Here is a 22980-nt window from a genome sequence, read left to right as displayed (position 1 = left end):
ATTAATTCCCGACTTAAATCTCAAGTAATTAATATTTGCGGGTTTTCGTCACTAAAGTCAAACCGGGTTGTAGAAATTCGATTCATTCATATTCATATTGGGTTTCTGAAATTCGATCTCTGATATATTCTCACCTGTTTATTATCATATTTATCATTAGTCCGTCATTAATTCACCGTATTTAACCTAATTAATTAGTTAGTTCATTAATTTGTTAATTAATCCGTTTAAATCTTGTAATTAATTCGCTCTAATCGATTTCATCCATGTTTATTGCTTTCATGACCGTTAATCGCATGTAAATAATCTGATAATCACTTTCATCCGAGTCAAATAATATAATATCGATCATTAAAATCACCAACGAATATTAACGACTTGCAATTACGGCTTCACGGAATCGTTAAGGAAGGAAGCAGAATTTGATCTGCTGCGTCTCTTTCGAGAGGCGCACTGCTGCTTGCTTTGTTCTGGTTGACTCATCTCTCGAACTCCCGTTTTGCCTTGTCCTAATTTATTAGTTTACGTATTTAATTAACTATTATTCGTATTATCACTTGATAATCTGTTCGTTCATTCATTTATTCTTTCTTTTCTAAGTTATCCGTTTTAGATGTATTTTCGACATAAATCATTAAACCCGATGTAATTATTGTAATTTTCATTATTGTAATTTCCTTTATTGTATTTATCATTGTACTTTTTATTGCTTGTATGCTTTCACATGTAATTGAACTTAAATCCCGATTCGACCTAATTGTATGCTAAATTAATTGTTTACCGACTTAGTATTAATTCTCACATATTAGGATTAAAACGTTGGATGTTGCATTGCATGCATATAATCGACAATATATCGAGTATAGACGATTTTCCCTAATCATTAGTAGAGGCCGCTATCGAGGCGGGCGGGATTAGGTGTTCGATCAAAAGAGCTTCCTAATACGTACCCTCACCCCTTACTCCAGATCTCTGTGAACATCCGTGTTCATTGGCATCCACGAGAGTCATTCTAGACATAGAATGCTAAGGGTAACGAGTTCTTGGTGTTCATGTCACTACTTTGTGGCTTGACATGGCACGAGGTATTCTAACGGTTTCCAATTTTCCACAATAAATTGGTGGCGACTCCACAAATGCAAACGCTTGTTTCCCAAGCGCCCCCGTGGCCCATGTCCACATAGGAATACAGTTGTTATGTATAGATTATTTAAAATGAAAAATTAGCTTAATAAATGAAAATCTAATTTATTTCCATATATAAGTATGAGCACTTTAGAGGGAAATTTTAGTAGATAAGAGGATTTATATTTTTTAAATTTGCACCTTATTAACATTTATCCGTTCACTCCATTGTATTTTGATATGAAACAAAAAATTGAAATGGAAAACTAATAAAAAAATTTATTTAAGTTGTGAATTTATTTTAGTAAATGTATTTTGTCATGAAACTAATAGTAAGAATGTGTCAAGTTATTCTCTACAGTAATAATTATTACATTACTGAAAAATTTAGCAACTTATACTTTATAGTTTAATGTCAATTTTATTTTATTTTAATGAAAAAATCATAATTATGAATTTATTTAAAAAATGAGAGTATTTATAAGAATATATTCATTGAAAAGATAATAATGTAATGAAAGAAAATTTTATTTATTAGCTTATTTAGCTAGATGCTTTTTGGAGGGAAAACTAAGAGAATTTTTATTCTCTTAGTAGTAGGGGGATGTTTTTGAGTTTATTATAGTAGTTTTTTTGAGTTTAATGTTTTAGTGAATGAACTTAGAAACTTTATAGTAAGACTCATAATTTTCAAAATAAAGCTCAAAAAATTTATTATAGCTGCTCAGAAAGTATACTAGTGGTAGTACATCGGATGTATAATCTACTTACTGGCTTTCAAGAGATCACAACGCAATTAGCCACCAATTATCGTCAAGTAGCATTGCAAATCCCATGTTACTTTTATGCCATTAAATTGTTTCATTTTTAACTTCAGTCAAATGATATTATATTTTTATAATATCGTTACCTTTTTTTTGGTACATACCGTTAACTAATTATATTTGTATGTTACACATAATAATAAATCGGTCTCTAGCAAGACGTTACGATCACCTAATTTTAACTGACAATTTCTTACATTAAATTTTATAATTGTTAGGACATTTTCAACAACAAATCCTAAAACACAAAATCTCACTTTATACGAACACTATCCGTTTAAAGTTGTAGACGAACCAAATATGTGACCACTTACATAATAAGACAAACAACAAGTGAGATGGTGGAGTTACTTTTCATGCAAAATGAGATTATTTGATCCGTCTATATCTTTAGACGGATATATCCATCATTGATCCTAAAAATATGAGCTAAAGGTGGAGAAAGAGTTAATGGTAAGATAAGGACCCAAACTTTCATTCCTTTTCCAGATAAGGGACTACACTTTCAAAAAGTCCAGTTAAGGACCTCGTTGAACCTTCCGTTAACTTCCCCGTTAACACGACAAACAATCTCAATAAATTCATGCCATCTAAAATAACAACAAATTAACGGACTAATTCTTACGGTCTTGCCAATTCGTTCTTCTATCTTTGTATGATGATCATGATGATTAACAATATTTGTCATCAATATTTGGAATGACCGACTTGGATTTTGAAGCGACAATTAGCTTTCGAGCGTTCGACGAGGAAAGATACTCCGATGTACGTAAATTGCTGGTTCTGAGAAAGATAAGAAGGATTGGATTGATTCCCGATTATCGTTTTTGGTTGTGTTTTGGGGGAAAGGAAAGGTTTTTGGTTGTGTTTTGGTTTGGTAATTTTGTTTGTGTTGTTGTTACTTTGTTGTATACTCTGTATCAAATTAGGCTTGGGTTGATGAATTTAAAGGAGTACTTTCTTAAATTTGCTTTGAATCAATATGCTTCATTATGTTTCTCATGAACACCGACTTCAATTATTTGTCAATATACTCACTTAACAACAAAGTTGACGGAAGGTGAATTGAGTTCCTTAACTGGATTTTTTAATAGTATAATCCCTATACTGTAAAAAAGAGGAATGTTTAGATCCTTGTCTTATATATAACTCGGTGGCGAAATAGAGAAACATAAAAAAAACACACAAATTCCTAAGTAAATTATTTAAATAATGTTTTGACCCTAAAACTCAACGAATTTAATTAAAATTAATTGTTTAAATGAATGAAATGTATCAACTTCCACATTTTCTATCTTTTTATTTTCACATTATAAACTACTTAATATGCTAATAATATGTTTTACTATTCAACATATAATGTAAATATTATTTTTAGTTTTTCTCGATTTATATCTTTGGATTGAACTGTCTTTCGACATCTTCCGATAATGATGATGATGTTCAGAAACTCAGGTAACCTTCTTCACCTTTCCCTTTTTCAATACCGATTTCATTCCCAATTAATTTCCCCAAATTACTCTCCTTCTTTTAATCATGCTGTAACGACAAATTTTGTATCGCAAAATAAATGTAATACAAAATAGGAAACAAATGAATTTTTATTATTAAGGTCAGAAGTTTATGTGTACAATCTCTAATGTATCCTCTGATTCTAAATGCCGTAGTAGATCACGTAAACGTTGTCTGTAGTAGAGGCGCGAACGTTGTGTTTGAATGACACCTGTAGAGGTTGTATGCACTCTGTAGGAGGTGTCGATTTGTATTCTTGAGAGGGTCACTGCGACTTGTTCTCTCTTGAATGTTGCAGCTTGAATGACACCTGTAGAGGTTGTATGCACTCTATAGGAGGTGTCGATTTGTATTCTTGAGAGGGTCACTGCGACTTGTTCTCTCTTGAATGCTGTAGCTTGAATGACACCTGTAGAGGTTGTATGCACTCTATAAGAGGTGTCGATTTGTATTCTTGAGAGGGTCACTGCGACTTGTTCTCTCTTGAATGTTGTAGCTTGAATGACACCTGTAGAGGTTGTATGCACTCTATAGGAGGTGTCGATTTGTATTCTTGAGAGGGTCACTGCGACTTGTTCTCTCTTGAATGTTGCAGCTTGAATGACACCTGTAGAGGTGTCTTGTAGAGAGAATTTATAGAGCTTTTGTGTCTTCTTCTCTCTAAAACTTATGATTATGATTTTTTCTATCTCTATATCTCCTCTTCTCAAAATGAATGTGAATAGCTCTATTTATAGAGTTTTAATTCATTTTGGTGGACTTTGACATTCAAGGCCCATTTATGGGTTTGTTAGTGAACTTGGCCCAAATTTGATTCTTTCGGGTTTAGTAATCTGGATAACCCATTTTGTAATCCGAGTCAACCCGTATTTCATTTAATCGGGGCAAATTAATTAAATCGAGCTAAAATTTAGTATTAACTCAAAATAATTGATTTATTTGATTTATTCGGCACATTAATAAATTTTCTGTGCCTACAAATTGCCCCCTCGGGACCTTATCACGTGCACCGTTTGGGTGCTTTGACGTGGTGAGGTCTCGACTCATTTTTTCGTTTGACTTGGAAGTCCACGAGCACTTAACTTATCGTAGGAGCACCCTCGGGACCTTATCACGTGCACCGTTTGGGTGCTTTGACGTGGTGAGGTCTCGACTCATTTTTTCGTTTGACTTGGAAGTCCACGAGCACTTAACTTATCGTAGGAGCACCCATGTGACATTTTGTTTGACTTGGAAGTCAACGAGCACTTAACTTATCGTAAGAGTACCCGTGTGAATTTTGTTTGACTTGAACGTTTTACGAGTACTTAACTTATCGTAAGAGTACCCGTGTGAATTTTGTTTTGCCCCCTTTCATCTTGACTTGAAAGTACATAAGCATTTCAACTTGTTAAAAGAGTGGCCATGTAAAATTTGATAAGTCGCCGCGTCAATTTTTTTTTTTGTACCGTTTTTTGGGTATGCAGTTTGACCTCTTGCTTAGGAGCTTTGGTGTGCAGTTTAAGCTCTTGCTTAGGAGCCTTGGTGTGCAGTTTAAGCTCTTGCTTAGGAGCCGTCATTGTTGAGCCTCAAGAATAGTAGCGCTTCAAGAATTTTCCGTTGATTGGACCGATACGCACACCGTCTTCATCAACAATCTTATAAGCACCATTTGTGTAGACCTCCTGTACCACGTATGGACCATCCCACTTAGAGGTGAATTTACCAACTGGCTTGTGAGAGGTGATGATTGGCCTTCGTACTGCAAGGACGAGGTCTCCTACTTGGAAAGAACGAGGGCGCACCTTTTTGTTGAATGCGCGTGACAACCTCGCTTGATAGCATTGGAGCTTTTGTTGGGCCTCTAATCTTTTTTCATCGAGAGACTCTAACTCTGTTAACCGCAACTTGTCATTCTCGTCATCTGTGAGTCCCTCCTGAATAGCAATGCGTAAGGAAGGTATCTGCAACTCCAAAGGCAACACGGCCTCCACTCCATACACCAATGCATACGGGGTTGCTTGAGTAGGTGTTTTGTATGTGGTACGATATGCCCACAATGCTTCACCAATCCTTTCATGCCAATCTCGCTTTGACTTTGCTACTACTTTCTTCAGCAAGTTGCAAAGGGTCTTGTTGAAGGCTTCAGCCAAACCATTTGCAGGAGCATTGTACATGGATGACTTGTATTGTTTGAACTTGAACTTTTCTCCCAGACTTGTCATCAGTTGATTGAAAAATTGTTTCCCATTGTCAGTTGTGATACGTTGAGGTACACCGTATCTGTAGATGATTTGAGTTCTAATGAAGTCCACAACATTTTCTTTCTTCACTTCTCGTAGTGTGATGGCTTCTGCCCATTTTGAGAAGTAGTCAGTGGCAGCGAGGATATACTCGTGTCCATTTGAGGCCTTTGGAGTAAGAGGTCCCACAACATCAAGTCCCCAAGCTTCAAAGGGCCATGAAGAAACGATGAGGATGCAACGGCTCCGGCGGTTGGTGTATGAAGTTTGCGTAGAACTGACAGGGTTCACATTTTTTCGCAAAGTCCATACAATCTTGTACCATGGTTGGCCAATAATACCCCATTCTCTTTACACGATCATGAAGTTTAGGCCCAGATTGATGAGCACCACAAATGCCAGAATGAGCTTCATGCATTGCTTCAGTAGCTTCTTCCTTACTTAGACACCTCAACCATTGGCCTGAGAAAGAACGTCTGTAGAGCGTCCCTTTATAGTGAATAAACTTTGGAGCACGTCGACGTATCTCAACCTTGTGTCTGGGATCATCAGGTAATTTTTGGTGGTCCAAGAAATCAATGATAGGTTGACGCCAATCATCTTCATCAGTTGTGTTGACGCATATCATGTTGGTTGTGTCTACATTTTCTTCTCCTTCAAGCAAAGATACCGCCCAACGGTTGCAGACTGGGACTTGCATAAATGTAATACAAAATAGGAAACAAATGAATTTTTATTATTAAGGTCAGAAGTTTATGTGTACAATCTCTAATGTATCCTCTGATTCTAAATGCCGTAGTAGATCACGTAAACGTTGTCTGTAGTAGAGGCGCGAACGTTGTGTTTGAATGACACCTGTAGAGGTTGTATGCACTCTGTAGGAGGTGTCGATTTGTATTCTTGAGAGGGTCACTGCGACTTGTTCTCTCTTGAATGTTGCAGCTTGAATGACACCTGTAGAGGTTGTATGCACTCTATAGGAGGTGTCGATTTGTATTCTTGAGAGGGTCACTGCGACTTGTTCTCTCTTGAATGCTGTAGCTTGAATGACACCTGTAGAGGTTGTATGCACTCTATAAGAGGTGTCGATTTGTATTCTTGAGAGGGTCACTGCGACTTGTTCTCTCTTGAATGTTGTAGCTTGAATGACACCTGTAGAGGTTGTATGCACTCTATAGGAGGTGTCGATTTGTATTCTTGAGAGGGTCACTGCGACTTGTTCTCTCTTGAATGTTGCAGCTTGAATGACACCTGTAGAGGTGTCTTGTAGAGAGAATTTATAGAGCTTTTGTGTCTTCTTCTCTCTAAAACTTATGATTATGATTTTTTCTATCTCTATATCTCCTCTTCTCAAAATGAATGTGAATAGCTCTATTTATAGAGTTTTAATTCATTTTGGTGGACTTTGACATTCAAGGCCCATTTATGGGTTTGTTAGTGAACTTGGCCCAAATTTGATTCTTTCGGGTTTAGTAATCTGGATAACCCATTTTGTAATCCGAGTCAACCCGTATTTCATTTAATCGGGGCAAATTAATTAAATCGAGCTAAAATTTAGTATTAACTCAAAATAATTGATTTATTTGATTTATTCGGCACATTAATAAATTTTCTGTGCCTACAAATTGCCCCCTCGGGACCTTATCACGTGCACCGTTTGGGTGCTTTGACGTGGTGAGGTCTCGACTCATTTTTTCGTTTGACTTGGAAGTCCACGAGCACTTAACTTATCGTAGGAGCACCCTCGGGACCTTATCACGTGCACCGTTTGGGTGCTTTGACGTGGTGAGGTCTCGACTCATTTTTTCGTTTGACTTGGAAGTCCACGAGCACTTAACTTATCGTAGGAGCACCCATGTGACATTTTGTTTGACTTGGAAGTCAACGAGCACTTAACTTATCGTAAGAGTACCCGTGTGAATTTTGTTTGACTTGAACGTTTTACGAGTACTTAACTTATCGTAAGAGTACCCGTGTGAATTTTGTTTTGCCCCCTTTCATCTTGACTTGAAAGTACATAAGCATTTCAACTTGTTAAAAGAGTGGCCATGTAAAATTTGATAAGTCGCCGCGTCAATTTTTTTTTTTTTTTTTTTTTTTTTTTTTTGACTTGGCGGACGATGTTTTTTTTTTTCTTTTTTCTTTTTTTACACTGACTTGATTTTATTCACCTTGGTAATTTTTGTAATCTTGGTAATAAACATTTGAGGAATAATAAGTCTCCCTTATGATGGATATATCCGTCATAAGTGAGAATTTGTGTTTGAAAAATGCCTCAAAATTTTGACGGACTATAATTTTTACAATTAGTCTTGCTGAAGACGGGTCGGAGTAAGTGACGGGTAATGCCACTCACAAAACGGATAGGGGGACAAGGTGGGGGCACCCCCATGTGCTTCTCTCTCTCCTCTATTTGGGTCATTTGTGAGAGGAAATGGTATCCGTCACTCCGGAGTGACGGATATGTGCCGTCTTCAATGAGATTTTGTGTAATTTTTATCATCCATATCATATAATATTGAAACCACGGTGGACAATGCATATGAACCAACTTGAAATTGCTTTGCAAATTGCACATATTAAAGCATTAAGCTGACACTTTACCAGTTATCCCTCACCCAAAAATAATTCGGTCTCCCTACTTTTGACTTTGTCAAAAGTAACGGCACCCATATTAAATTCCTCTTGAATTAATGATCAAATCAACATTAATTCCAGTCATCAAAGAGCGTCGAAAATTTATGAGCTCACTGATCTTGTAACTGCCCATTTTCAAAGTAAATCCCTTGCAAATTCTGCTATTTATATGAAGAACAAGTGATCAAATAGCCTTCGTTCAACAACTTAGTGGACTTGTATGCACACTCCATGGGAAGTGATAAGAAGCCAAGAAGGTATGTTTGTTCTTCCGTCGTCCATTTATTTCAATGCTTAGCGACTTAGCATCTTTGTTCTGAGATAAATCATTTGACATTAATTTTTGATTGGCATCTCTGTTTTTCACTTTTGGGCTAAGCATTTAGGGTGAGATTTGATGCTAATCACATGGTCTTTATATTGACAGAAGATAGACATGAGTTTGATCATAATTTGCCCTGAAATTTTTCAAAATTTGCATGTTGAGGCCATTGTTTTCGACCAATATCGAATCCATTCTGACCAGAATTCTAACTTTGATTATTACCCGCAAAATTTTTAAACACTGTCTTTCCCAGTTTCCTTCTCAATATAAGACTGATTGGATTTCATTGTTCTTAACTAAGCAGTGACCCAGACAACGAATGACGAATGGGCTACGAGGACGAGCACTTAGCGAGAACCGATATTCGGCGGCGAACCAACAGTACATCGATTCATTTTGGCTTTGACTTGGAAGTCGATGCGTACCCAAACTTGTCGTAAAGGTAGCTAATTTGTTATTTTTTGACGTCACCCTATAATTATTTGATTTGACGGATTTTTTTTATTTTTTTTATTTTTTTATTTTTTTTTTTTTTTTTTTAACTTTAATGCCATTAGGTAATCAAACTCATCATCACACTACCCTTTCATTTTTTTTAATGTTACTCTCTCATCATGACTTGGCCGAAATGTGTTTCAGCACACTTTTTTTTTTTTTTTTTTTTTTTTTTTTTTTTTTTTTTTTTCGAAAGGTGTTTCAGCGCACACTTTTTTTTTTTTTTTTTTTTTTTTTTTTTTTTTTTTTTTTAATCGTTACTTGAATTCCTTGTTTGTATCCCTGCCTGCTAGTAGTAGTAGTCTATGCAGGTTCGCGATTATTGCAAGTCAGGCTTCCGACCAATGTGGATTTACTCCGGTCGGATCATTTCGATTCTCCTTTGGAGTTATCATGAAATGTACCCGATTCGTCGACCGCTTGAAGATGTGGAAATTACTCTGGTCGGATCATTTCGATTCTCCTTTGGAGTTATCATGCAATGTACCCGATTCGTCGACCGCATGATGATTTGAAGATGTGGGAATTACTCCGGTCGGATCATTTCGATTCTCCTTTGGAGTTATCATGCAATGTACCCGATTCGTCGACCGCATGATGATTTGAAGATGTGGAAATTACTCCGGTCGGATCATTTCGATTCTCCTTTGGAGTTATCATGCAATGTACCCGATTCGTCGACCGCATGATGATTTGAAGATGTGGGAATTACTCCGGTCGGATCATTTCGATTCTCCTTTGGAGTTATCATGCAATGTACCCGATTCGTCGACCGCATGATGATTTGAAGATGTGGAAATTACTCCGGTCGGATCATTTCGATTCTCCTTTGGAGTTATCATGCAATGTACCCGATTCGTCGACCGCATGATGATTTGAAGATGTGGAAATTACTCCGGTCGGATCATTTCGATTCTCCTTTGGAGTTATCATGCAATGTACCCGATTCGTCGACCGCATGATGATTTGAAGATGTGGAAATTACTCCGGTCGGATCATTTCGATTCTCCTTTGGAGTTATCATGCAATGTACCCGATTCGTCGACCGCATGATGATTTGAAGATGTGGAAATTACTCCGGTCGGATCATTTCGATTCTCCTTTGGAGTTATCATGCAATGTACCCGATTCGTCGACCGCATGATGATTTGAAGTTATTTCAGTTGGATAATTTCGACTCTCCTTGGAGCTATCACTGCACGCAACGTACTCAATTCGTTGACCACAAGAAGATGTGGAGGTGTCATTACGTTTTTTTTTTTTTTTTTTTTTTTTTTTTTTTTTTTTTTTATGCAGGCGCAAGAGATAAGAGGTTGCGAGCTACTCCGAGTCATGCGATGTGCCGAACAGTCGACAGGAAGAGCGAGACAGCGAGCTACTCTCTTAGGAAATGTCATTTGTTGACTGCAAGAGGCTGCAAGAGATAAGATTTTTATTTGGAGGTGTGGCTGTGCTCAAGCTACATGTTCACTCAAGCTGCCTACGTACCTACAAAGCACGAAGTGTACTTTATAAGATCAAGCCAACGTAGTTCATAAAAGGTAAGGACATTTATTTTTTTTTTTTTTTTTTTTTTATTTTTGTTTTTGATTTTTTTTTTTTTTTTTTTTTTTTTTTTTTTTTTTTTTTTTTTTTTTTTTTTTTTTTTTTTTTTTTTTTTTTTTTTTTTTTTTTTTGGGTATGCAGTTTGACCTCTTGCTTAGGAGCTTTGGTGTGCAGTTTAAACTCTTGCTTAGGAGCCGTGGTGTGCAGTTTAAGCTCTTGCTTAGGAGCCGTCATTGTTGAGCCTCAAGAATAGTAGCGCTTCAAGAATTTTCCGTTGATTGGACCGATACGCACACCGTCTTCATCAACAATCTTATAAGCACCATTTGTGTAGACCTCCTGTACCACGTATGGACCATCCCACTTAGAGGTGAATTTACCAACTGGCTTGTGAGAGGTGATGATTGGCCTTCAAATCTGCAAGGACGAGGTCTCCTACTTGGAAAGAACGAGGGCGCACCTTTTTGTTGAATGCGCGTGACAACCTCGCTTGATAGCATTGGAGCTTTTGTTGGGCCTCTAATCTTTTTTCATCGAGAGACTCTAACTCTGTTAACCGCAACTTGTCATTCTCGTCATCCGTGAGTCCCTCCGAATAGCAATGCGTAAGGAAGGTATCTGCAACTCCAAAGGCAACACGGCCTCCACTCCATACACCAATGCATACGGGGTTGCTTGAGTAGGTGTTTTGTATGTGGTACGATATGCCCACAATGCTTCACCAATCCTTTCATGCCAATCTCGCTTTGACTTTGCTACTTTACTTTCTTGACAAGTTGCAAAGGGTCTTGTTGAAGGCTTGACCAAACCATTTGCAGGAGCATTGTACATGGATGACTTGTATTGTTTGAACTTGAACTTTTCTCCCGGACTTGTCATCGATTGATTGAAAAATTGTTTCCCATTTGTCGGTTGTGATACGTTGAGGTACACCGTATCGTAGATGATTTGAGTTCTAATGAAGTCCACAACATTTTCTTTCTTCACTTCTCGTAGTGTGATGGCTTACGCCCATTTTGAGAAGTAGTCGTGGCGCGAGGATATACTCGTGTCCATTTGAGGCCTTTGGAGTAAGAGGTCCCACAACATCAAGTCCCCAAGCTTCAAAGGGCCATGAAGAAACTTGATAGGATGCAACGGCTCGGCGGTTGGTGTATGAAGTTTGCGTAGAACCGCGACGGGGTTCACATTTTTCGCAAAGTCCATACAATCTTGTACCATGGTTGGCCAATAATACCCCATTCTCTTTACACGATCATGAAGTTTAGGCCCAGATTGATGAGCACCACAAATGCTAGAATGAGCTTCATGCATTGCTTGATAGCTTCTTCCTTACTTAGACACCTCAACCATTGGCACGAGAAAGAACGTCGTAGAGCGTCCCTTTATAGTGAATAAACTTTGGAGCACGTCGACGTATCTCAACCTTGTATGCAGGATCATCGAGGTAATTTTGGTGGTCAAGAAATCAATGATAGGTTGACGCCAATCATCTCTTCATCGATTGTGTTGACGCATATCATGTTGGTTGTGTCTACATTTTCTTCTCCTTCAAGCAAAGATACCGCCAACGATTTTGCAGATTGGGACTTGCATAGATTCTTTCGCCCCTTTGAGTGCCAAAGTGGCTGCAAGATTAGCAAGCGCGTCGCCCAACTTATTGGCACTCCTTGGTACATGACCAACATAGATGTCGTCAAGTTGATTCAAAGAATTGTAATGCCCGTTGATGGTAGGGAATCAAGTCTTCCTTTTTCACTTCATATTTACCAAGGACTTGGTTGACCACTAACTCTGAGTCTCCGTAGATGTCCATATCCCTGACGCCTATTTCAATCGCCATTTGAAGGCCGAGTAAAAGAGCTTGGTATTCTGCCATATTATTCGTGCACTGGCGAGTAAGTGTAAATGCATATGGCATGAGATGATTTTGTGGAGTTACAAACACAACTCAGCTCCAAAGACCATCTTGCCTTGCAAAGCACCATCAAAGTACATCCGCCATGAAGGTAGAACGTCCACGTAGAAAATTTCTTCTCCGGGAGGTCATCGAAATTTCCCACTCTGCGGGTAATTGGATGATCGCAAAGAAGTCGGCGATAGCTTGACCTTTCATGACCTTTTGAGGCACGAACACCAAGTCATACTTGCTTAAGCAACATTGCCCATTTCGCAAGTCTTCCGGACAAGACCGGTCTTGAGAGTATGTATTTGATTGGATCGCTTTTGAGACCACATGTATGGTATGTGCCTGCGCATGTAGTGCCTCAACTTCCGGATGGCGAACACCAAAGCAAGACATATCTTCTCTATGGGCGCGTAATTCAACTCGGCTCCAACCAAGGTACGACTCAGGTAGTAGAGTGCTCTCTCCTTGCGGTCTTCGATTTCTTGAGCACACATTGCCCCGGTGAGCGTTCTTGTCTTTGCAACGTAGAGAACAAGTGGCCTTCCCGGAATTGGTGCCCCAAAGACCTTTGCGTGTGGCCAAGTATTTCTTGATGCTATCAAAAGCATTTTTGCATTTTTCATCCCATTGAAATAGAGCATCCTTTTTCATGAGATGGTGAGCGGTGGCAACGCCGGCTAAGTTAGAGATGAACCTTCGGATGTATGCCAAACGTCCTTGCAATCCGCGCAACTCTTTCAATGTCTTTGGTTCCGGCATTTCGTTGATAGCTTTGATTTTTGTTTGGTCAATTTCAATGCCTCTATGCCTGACCACAAAACCTAAGAACTTCCCAGATGTGACTCCAAATGCGCACTTGAGTGGATTCATCTTGAGTTGACATTTTCTAAGTCTTTCAAAGACGGTTCGAAGGTCTTTGATATGGTCTTCTCTTTTCTTTGATTTGACAACCACGTCATCAACATAACACTCTATTGTTTTATGCAGTATGTCATCAAAGATCTTTTGCATTGCGCGTTGGTACGTAGCGCCAGCATTCTTCAATCCAAACGGCATGATCGTGTAGCGAGAAGATCCCTTTTGGGGTTCGAAAACTGTTGCTTCTTGATCTTCGGGTGCCATATGTATTTGATTGTAACCAGCAATACAATCCATGAATGAGAGGGCTTCATGCCCGGTGGTTGCGTCAATCATCAATTCTCAGAACCGGCAAAGGGAAGTCATCCTTCGGGCATGCATCATTAAGGTCTCTGAAGTCGACACATATGCGCGTATTGTCCATTCTTCTTTCGATTGGCACAATGTTTGCTATCCAGGTAGAGTATTTGACTTCTCGAATGAAACCTGCTTCAATGAGTTTATTGACTTCCTTTTCAATTTCGGTACAAGCTCTAGGCTGAAACGACGTTGAGGTTGCTTTTTGGGACTGGTGCCTTTCTTGATTGCTAGACGATGAACTCGCAATTTTGGGCTTAGTCCAGGCATCTCTTTATAGCTCCAAGCGAAGACATCCTCGTACTCGACCAACAACTTGTAGTACTCCTCTTCTTCTTTTTTAGTCGTGAGAGCACTAATATAAATGGGGCGAGGATCTTTCGTAGTTCCCAAGTTGAGCTCCTTGAGTTCATCCACAATCGATTGCCCCCGTCTTCAAGTGTTTCGGGGCCTCATCGGCCTCAACTTCTTCATTCTCGTCGGTATCTCTTCTCGTGACGTGATATGACGACGTTGTAATTTCTAAGTCACTTGACTTCCTTGCATCACAGGGACGTGAAGATGAAGGCAAAAGCTCTTCGGTATTCTTTTGATGACCAGTAAGAACTAGTACGCGCCTCCTTGCTTTGAGTGGCTCATGCTGGATGATATCTACTACTTGCATACGCTTCATGCGAGATGGTATTGCGCTTCTCAAGTCATTGCTTACTCTTACTTCTTCTTCAGTTTGTGTTGCAGAAGTTGAGAGAGGACGACCCTCACTACTATTCCTCTTTAGAGCCCCTAGTCGACTGAAGACTGTTTTTGATGGACCGCCCAAGCGTTCATGTATTGCGCCCTTCTTGTTTATGCGCAACGAAGGTGTTGACACTTTGACCTTACTTTCTCCTTTATTGCCAAGCCTAGAAAACACAGAAATGTGTTTGGTTGAAGCATTTGGTCTCCCTAAATTTGTAAATATAGAAGGACAACACTTCTCTGCATGTGGACTTATTCGATCAAAGACTGAAGATGGATGCATCTTTTCCTCTCCTTCTTCATTTTCTTCGACCTCTTCTACTGTGATGTGTTGAGAAGATGCAGTAGCCCCTTTTCTACGGGCACCAATCTTCACAGGCGCAGGAGACTCATATCCGAGCCCGGCCCTGGTCACCATGAAGCTCCCATCTTGCTTGAATACTTCATGTTGCGTTTTGTTAAGACCGTACGGCTCAGCTTTTATAACTTTGCCAAGGGGAGTCGGATTTGTAAAGTCATATCCAGCCTTTGCCAGTAGTTTGTAAGCATTGGAATCAAATATCCCCTTATTTTCTTCATTTGATGATTGACTGGATGAACAGACGAAACCATTGGGAGGAGGTCTCGCAATCTTCGTTTGAGATGAACTTGGTAGAGGTGTAACGACTTTGGCTACCCATTCCTGCTTGAATACTTCACTTGACTTTTTATCCTTAGGCTCTATCTTTGGTGTTAGACACTCTGCAAAAGGACTATCCCCATCTTTGCGGCGAGACTTCGGGATGTAGCGTAGTACTGGTGGTGTAGTTTTCTGCGTCGTCTCTTGCTTCTTAGGTGACGTAACAGGAGTAGTTGTTTTGCTGGCCTTATCTACCACTTTCTTTACATCATTTTCTTTAGCAGGACTTGCAGCTTCAACTTCTTTGATGATGTTCTTTTCCCGCTTACCTCCTTTTCCTGTTGAAGAAATGGTGGTTGGCATGAACTCACTGGAAGTACCATTTTCTTCAAAGAATTTTGCATCAGCGAAGAAAGAGTCGACCTTAGAGAAAGGTTTGGCGTCTCCATCTATTTTCTTTTCGCCACCACGATAATATTTCAAGCATTGATGGAGGGTTGAGGCGACAACTCCGTTTTCGTGCTTCCAAGGTCGTCCCAGCAATAGTTTGAACGATGTCTTACCATCCATAACATGGAACAATGTGTCGGAAGAAAGATCACCCATGGTAAGGTTCACGCGGATCATGCCAACTGCGCGTTCTCCATTCAAGTTGAAACCATGAATCATTGTTCGACTACTGGAGAGTTCGTCCATCGTGATCCCTAATTCGTTCATGGTTGCTTTTGGCATGAGATTGACTCCTGAGCCTCCATCTATTAAGATGCGCTTGACCTTTTGCCCCCGGATGTATCCGGACACATAAAGTGGCCTGTTGTGAGGTTTGGATCCAAGAAGTAAATCCTCATCTGAAAAACTCAAGGCTGCGTTGCAGGAGACACATCCAGTTGATTGCTCAAGAGGCTCAATTTTTTCTTTCATCTTGCCCGCATACAACTCGGGCTTCTCAAGTCCTTGAACTATCAGCTGACGCTTCTCTTTAGGTAGATGAAATATTTGCTTCCATCCCATGTTTGTAGGAAGGGCGTCAAGAGCAGCCACTATTTCGTTCTCCTTTTCAGAATGCAACTGTTGTGGCAATACCGCATCATCCGGGCCTCCTTCCTCTATCTTCTTTTTATCATCACCACCTTCCGTAGCTGAGACGGTGAACACGGTAACCTTGTTTAAGAAGTCTTGTGGGAAGAATTCTTTTAAGGTGACGGGACTCGGTGGTTCTTGCTCAAGTACATCGATAGGCAAGACATGTGGTTTGACCACTGTTTTGGGCTTTTTCTTTCCCTTCGTCTTGCGAGGCTTAGTCTTCTTTGATTGTTTTCTTCGACGGTGAACAGGTTGCGCTATCTGTCTTGTTTGTTTCTTTGACTTCTTGCGCGTTACCAAAGTCCAACCTTCATCGTCATATTCATGCTTCTTTTCCTCATTCTGAGGAGGTAGTTTTTCTTCCAATGACATTGGAGGTAGCGACGACAATGACCCTTGGATCTGTAATGCCACATGCTCAAAACTTCCGAACTGCAACATATACACACACTGTCCTTGTCGTATAATTTGCTCGTCAGGTTGCTCCAAGACTACAGTAGTTTGATTTGTGGTTACTGTGTCATCCAAGTCAAGAATGATCTTCCCTTCCTTGGAGAGCTGCATGATCTTCTCCTTGAGTGTTATACACTTTTCAATAGGGTGACTCACCAGCCTGTGATAACGACAATAGTTGGGATCGTTTGTCTTGTTTGCTTGCTCAGGGCGCTTTGACTACGCGCAATTGTATAACCTTCTTCTCTAAGAGGTCATCGAGCATTCCGGACAAGTCGGAATGCGGGAATGGGTATTTCTTAGCCCGCAACTCTTTCAAAGTAGGCTTGTCCGTTGGTAGTTGTAAGAGAATGACTCTTTCTTCTCTTCATACTTAGGTTTTGACGATATTTTCACGGGTGCTTCTTTTGGTTTCGACGACCATTGTTTCCTTTGTCGACGATTTGGAGTTCTTATCAGTTTTCTTGAACTCCCTCTTTTCACTTGGCACCTTAGAAGAACTTGGTCGAGCACTACCATGTTCTTTGATTGTGATCTCCATGTCATGGGCGCGGGTAGCCAGGTCTTTGAAGCTTTTCGGCATGATCCCTTTCAGGATGTAAAGAATGTCCCATTTCATCCCGTTGACGCACATTTCAACTGCTGACACTTCACTTAAACGATCCTTGCATTCCAGACTCAGCGCACGCCACTGTTGATGTAATCGACGACAGGCTCATCTTGCCATTGAGTTGTCTTTGTCAATTCGCTCATGCTGACGACACGCCTGGTCTTTGTAGAACCTGTTGAGGAATTCATCCTCCATGTGACCCGGTGTCAATTGACTCGAATCCGGATCGTGTACCCGGTCGAACGCGATCCCTTTGAGTGAACGAACGAATCGCTTCACCAAACGATCACCTTGTTCCAAAGCATTGTTGCATGTCTCGACGAAGTGGGCGATGTGTTGCTTTGGGTTCCCCTTCCCGTCGAACTGTTGAAATTTTGGAGGCTGATAGCCAGATGGCATGCGCAGACTATCAATCTTCTTAGTGTAAGGCTTGATGTAGCGCCCACTACTTGTCGAGCTATCATCCAACTGACACTTGATCGTCTTGGCTATTAACTCTGCACTTCTCTTCGGTGAAGTTCTTGATCTCATTGTTTGGCTTTTCCCTATCCTCGCCAACTTCTTTATCGCTATCAGCATCCCTATCGGTGTCACCATGCTCGCTCTCGGCCTTTCCTCTCGGAGTGCCACCACCTCTTTTTGAAGCTCATCAATTTTCTTGTTCTTTTCTTCATTCTCCTTCACCATCTTTTCAAGGAGATCATTCATTTTCTGCATTCGATCCTCAAGAGTATCGCCACTTATCACCATGACGGAAGCAACGTCAGGAGTTGAAGTTTCTTTCTTCTTTGGTGACGCTTTGGGTTTGCAAGGAGAAGCCTTCTTGTCAACCTTAACACTTCTAGTCTCCTCGCGTGAAGGAGAAGAGGCGGCCGGGAGCGTTGTGCGAGCAGCGGCTATGGAGGCGACGAGAGAACTTGCGCGGCCTAGTTGGGACGTGTGCGGAGCGTAGGTAGCAAGCGGCATTGACGACGACCTTCTTCGCCATTCTTCTTGTGGAGATGCCAAGCGATGCGTAGCGAGGAGGTAGCGACAATGGGGGTACCTGCAGGATATCTGCGTAGGTCTTCTTGGATGGACTGGAGAAGATGCTTTGCTTAGTAGACATCTTCTTGTTTTGGTAGACTTGAATACAACAGCAGTAGAGATGAGAGGTAGAGATTTTCACGTCGGGTTCACCAAAATTTGTAACGACAAATTTTGTATCGCAAAATAAATGTAATACAAAATAGGAAACAAATGAATTTTTATTATTAAGGTCAGAAGTTTATGTGTACAATCTCTAATGTATCCTCTGATTCTAAATGCCGTAGTAGATCACGTAAACGTTGTCTGTAGTAGAGGCGCGAACGTTGTGTTTGAATGACACCTGTAGAGGTTGTATGCACTCTGTAGGAGGTGTCGATTTGTATTCTTGAGAGGGTCACTGCGACTTGTTCTCTCTTGAATGTTGCAGCTTGAATGACACCTGTAGAGGTTGTATGCACTCTATAGGAGGTGTCGATTTGTATTCTTGAGAGGGTCACTGCGACTTGTTCTCTCTTGAATGCTGTAGCTTGAATGACACCTGTAGAGGTTGTATGCACTCTATAAGAGGTGTCGATTTGTATTCTTGAGAGGGTCACTGCGACTTGTTCTCTCTTGAATGTTGTAGCTTGAATGACACCTGTAGAGGTTGTATGCACTCTATAGGAGGTGTCGATTTGTATTCTTGAGAGGGTCGGCTTTGCGACTTGTTCTCTCTTGAATGTTGCGACTTGAATGACACTGTAGAGGTGTCTTGTAGAGAGAATTTATAGAGCTTTTGTGTCTTCTTCTCTCTAAAACTTATGATTATGATTTTTTCTATCTCTATATCTCCTCTTCTCAAAATGAATGTGAATAGCTCTATTTATAGAGTTTTAATTCATTTTGGTGGACTTTGACATTCAAGGCCCATTTATGGGTTTGTTAGTGAACTTGGCCCAAATTTGATTCTTTCGGGTTTAGTAATCTGGATAACCCATTTTGTAATCCGAGTCAACCCGTATTTCATTTAATCGGGGCAAATTAATTAAATCGAGCTAAAATTTAGTATTAACTCAAAATAATTGATTTATTTGATTTATTCGGCACATTAATAAATTTTCTGTGCCTACACATGCTCGTGTTGACGATCCCCAATTGTTTCTCGATTTCGTTAGACAACAATGCCGATTTGGGTTTTCTGGAATTGATATCCCCGTTTCCATATTTCATCAATTGTACTCTCTTCGTCCTCTTCCTTCTATTATCGTCTTCAATCAGCTGTTTTCTGCTATGTCTAAGATTCAACCCAATCCCCCTTTTTCTACTGTTATTACCCTCTTTAATCAGCTTGAATTGTCCGGTCTCCGTCCTGATAAGCATTCTATTGGTATTCTCGCCAAGTGTTACTGCGGTTTGGGCCGTGTTGATTTTGCCTTCTCTCTTCTGGGTAAGCGCCTTAAGCTTGGATATCCACCTAATATTGTCATCATTAATACCTTAATCAATGGTTTAATTGATTCCGATAAATTACGCCAAGCTGTTCAATTATTGGATAAAATCGTCAAGCTTCAGATACACCCCTCCCTTGTTACTTATGGCTCTATGTTTAGAGGTCTTTGCAATTCTGGCGACAATGATGGTGCTCTCCGCTTGCTCCGAAATATGGAATCTAATGCCCCTTTTAAGCCTGGTGTTGTCATTTATAACACCTTAATTGATAGCCTTTGTAAAGACCGTCTGTTACCTCAAGCCCTTAGCCTTTTCAACGAGATGAAAGCCAAGAGCATTTTACCCAATGTCATAACCTATACTTCCTTAATTCGAGGGGTCTGTAGTTTAGGGTGTTGGGATCATGCCAAAGAACTCTTGACGGAGATGCTGGACAACAACATTTCTCCCAATATTGAAACCTACGAGTACCTTAGTTTGATTCCATCGTAAAGAGGGAAATGTGGATGAAGCAAGGGCTATTTTTGAATTCATGTCTAAGAGAGGTGTGCACCCTAATGTTATTACCTACAGTGCTTTGTTGGATGGGTACTCTTTGCGTGGAGAGATGGAGGAGGCAGAAAAGCTCCTAGATATTATGGTGAAAGATGGTGTCATGCCTAATGTTGTGACTTTCAACACCCTAATTAATGGATATTGCAAGTCTAAAAAGATGGACAAAGCTTTGGAGATGTTCCATGATATGTATCTTAAAGGAACACATATAATGCCAGATGTTTTCAGCTATAACACCATAATACATGCCTTGTGCAAGGATGACAGACTCCAACATGCAGTCCAGCTTTTTAAAGATATGCAAGATCGAGGTGTGGCACCCGACGTGTTCACCTACACTGCATTGCTTGACGGCCTTTTAAGAAATGCACAAATTGATGCGGCGATCTCCTTACGTGAAGATATGGAGAATAATGGAGTGGCACCTAATATTTTTACATACAATACCATAATTAATGGCCTTTGTGAAGCCGGGCGATTAGTTGAAGCAACAAAGGTGTTCTCTACTCTTGTGGCCAAGCGATTGCCGCCAAATGGAACTACCTATAATATTCAAATCAAAGTTTTATGTAGGCAAGGGTTGTTAGGTGATGCAGCCAAATTGTTAAAGGAGATGGCAGATAATGGATGTTCTCCAAATGAACGCTCCTACAATACAATAATTAAAGGATTTCTCAATGCCAATGATATTGCGATGGCTTTGGATCATCTTCAGACTATGACGATCCAAGGATTTGCTGCTGATGCGGACACATCTTCTTTATTTCTCAGCTTTCTCACTTCCCCTAATGTTACTGTATCAGACAAAGCCTTGCTTCGAAAGTATTTTCTACAGAATAATGGTATGTGGCTCGTTGCTATTTTGATGCCTATGACGTTAATGAAAAGTCAACGATGTTTAAATAAATGGCTTCATGTCAAATAAAGAACTGACCAAATTTATAAAGCAAAAGCAGCGGTAGTCACTACTCTATTAGTATCGATGGTGAATTAAAGTTGTGTGACTGTTTCAATAGTGATTGACACTTTTTCCTTCTGTATTATCTCCAATTTATTTATATTATTGCCTGTACAAAGTAAATAACAAATTGATGTATATTTAATTATGGCTAATGTTTTTCCTATTGGTTGTTTTGATTTACTTGGGGTTATTTCATCAGTTGCTTAATTGCTATTCTAGCTTAGTTTTGTTAGGTTCTGTAGGACGCACCAAATAACTGAATTGTACGTACATACTCCATTTTGATAAGGCAAACATTATAACCAGTTGTCAGCTGCAAGGTGTTGAAATTGATCAGTTTTAAAATCTATCTTTTAGTAGCAGATGTTATCCTTTATCCTACTGCTGATTTTTGCACTTTTCTAGGCATATGCTTATCGTCTTTCGATGGCATACTCTTAGGTTTTGCTACGATTTATAACACAGTGAGACATATGCTTGTTAAGTTTGCGCATTGCTTGCTGTATTTCTATAGTCCTCTTTTTTTTTTTTTTTTTTTTTTTTTTTTTTTTTTATTATTATTATTTCACAGTTCCGAATTTGTTCATCATATGATCATACAACTTATTGATTAGGTGGAAATCTATATGTCGCATTTGTCATTGAGTGTTTGTCAAGTCTCGATTGTCAGCGGTGAAGTTGATGGTTTGGTCAGGTTTAATTTAACACCATTAATTGGTTACTATTGTCTTGTCCTTAAGTTTGGTCTGTGTGTCTCTTTATTATTACATCATCATCATCCAGTCATTGATGAAATTACTTGATTTAAGATCTTTTTTGTGGCTAAGCTACTTTGCAGGGCTTTACTCCTTAGGGGTCGTGCCTTTGTAAAGTTTGTCTTAGTGAGAATGGAATAATGGAGGCTATGACATATTTTGAGATGTACTTTGCAATGGCTGCTTGTTTTCTCTGTAACCCTAAGCCTCTGCCTTTTCTTCTGTTTATTATTATTATTATTATTTTTTTTATATATATTTTTTCTTGTTAAATTATTTGTGCATTGGTGTTTTGATGATAAGTTATGAGCAACAATTGATGAAACTATGTTGATCATTGCTCATTTACTAATTATCAGGGTAAGAAAAAGAGAAGGGAAGACCCAGGGCGTGCTTGAAGCCGTGTGAATGCCAAATAAACAAGGATTAACAAGTACGATGGGTGCTACTTTGTTTACACCCATCGATGGCCTTCCGCTGCATAAAGAAATAGAGTATAGCGAGTGGTCCCTGAGTACATTGTCATAGCGGATGGATGTGGTGAGTTAGCGGGGCTGGTTGGGGAAACGTTTGAGCTGTTATCTTTACTTATATAGCAAAGGGGTTGCAGTCTTGCAGCCGATCAAAGAAAACAGAAGACGTTACATGTGCTCCAAATGCTTCACTTCTTATGAACATCAGTTAATTTCTTACCTTATTGTTAATATATTGACAAGGCTCTAATGTTTACAAGTGTCATGGACGACAAATGCTTTGCAGATCGTACTGTTAAGAAACGTGTAAATAAGGCTGACCTGCAGTTGTTTTAGAGGAATGCCATGGGATTGTATGGGCTGATTTGGATTTTTTGTTGGCAACCTGAATGATGCCTCTGCCTTTTCGTCTGGTTTTTATCTATTCTGTCATATTATTTGTGCATTGAAGTTTGATGATATGTTAT

General features: G+C 39.7%; 1 protein-coding gene and 1 pseudogene across 3 annotated transcripts in view; both read left to right on the top strand.

Moving 5' to 3' along the window:
* Positions 1–22980, top strand: part of LOC141657687 (uncharacterized) — a 69135-nt gene that overhangs the window by 43592 nt on the left and 2563 nt on the right. Inside the window, exons 1-2 of one of the 3 annotated variants that reach the window (XR_012548838.1) lie at positions 8276–8577; positions 8950–9087. The exons of the other annotated variants lie outside the window; for them this stretch is intronic. The gene's annotated coding sequence lies outside the window, so the exon portion shown is untranslated. Of the gene's footprint in view, positions 1–8275; positions 8578–8949; positions 9088–22980 lie in introns of those variants that run through there. 3 annotated transcript variants of the gene reach the window in all.
* LOC141657918 (uncharacterized) lies at positions 19419–22898 on the top strand (annotated as a pseudogene).

The sequence above is a fragment of the Silene latifolia genome, chromosome 5, assembly GCF_048544455.1.
Source record: "Silene latifolia isolate original U9 population chromosome 5, ASM4854445v1, whole genome shotgun sequence".
Classification (NCBI taxonomy): domain Eukaryota; kingdom Viridiplantae; phylum Streptophyta; class Magnoliopsida; order Caryophyllales; family Caryophyllaceae; genus Silene; species Silene latifolia.
Note: the sequence above shows the minus strand (reverse complement) of the source record. Positions and strands in the feature narration are given on the sequence as shown.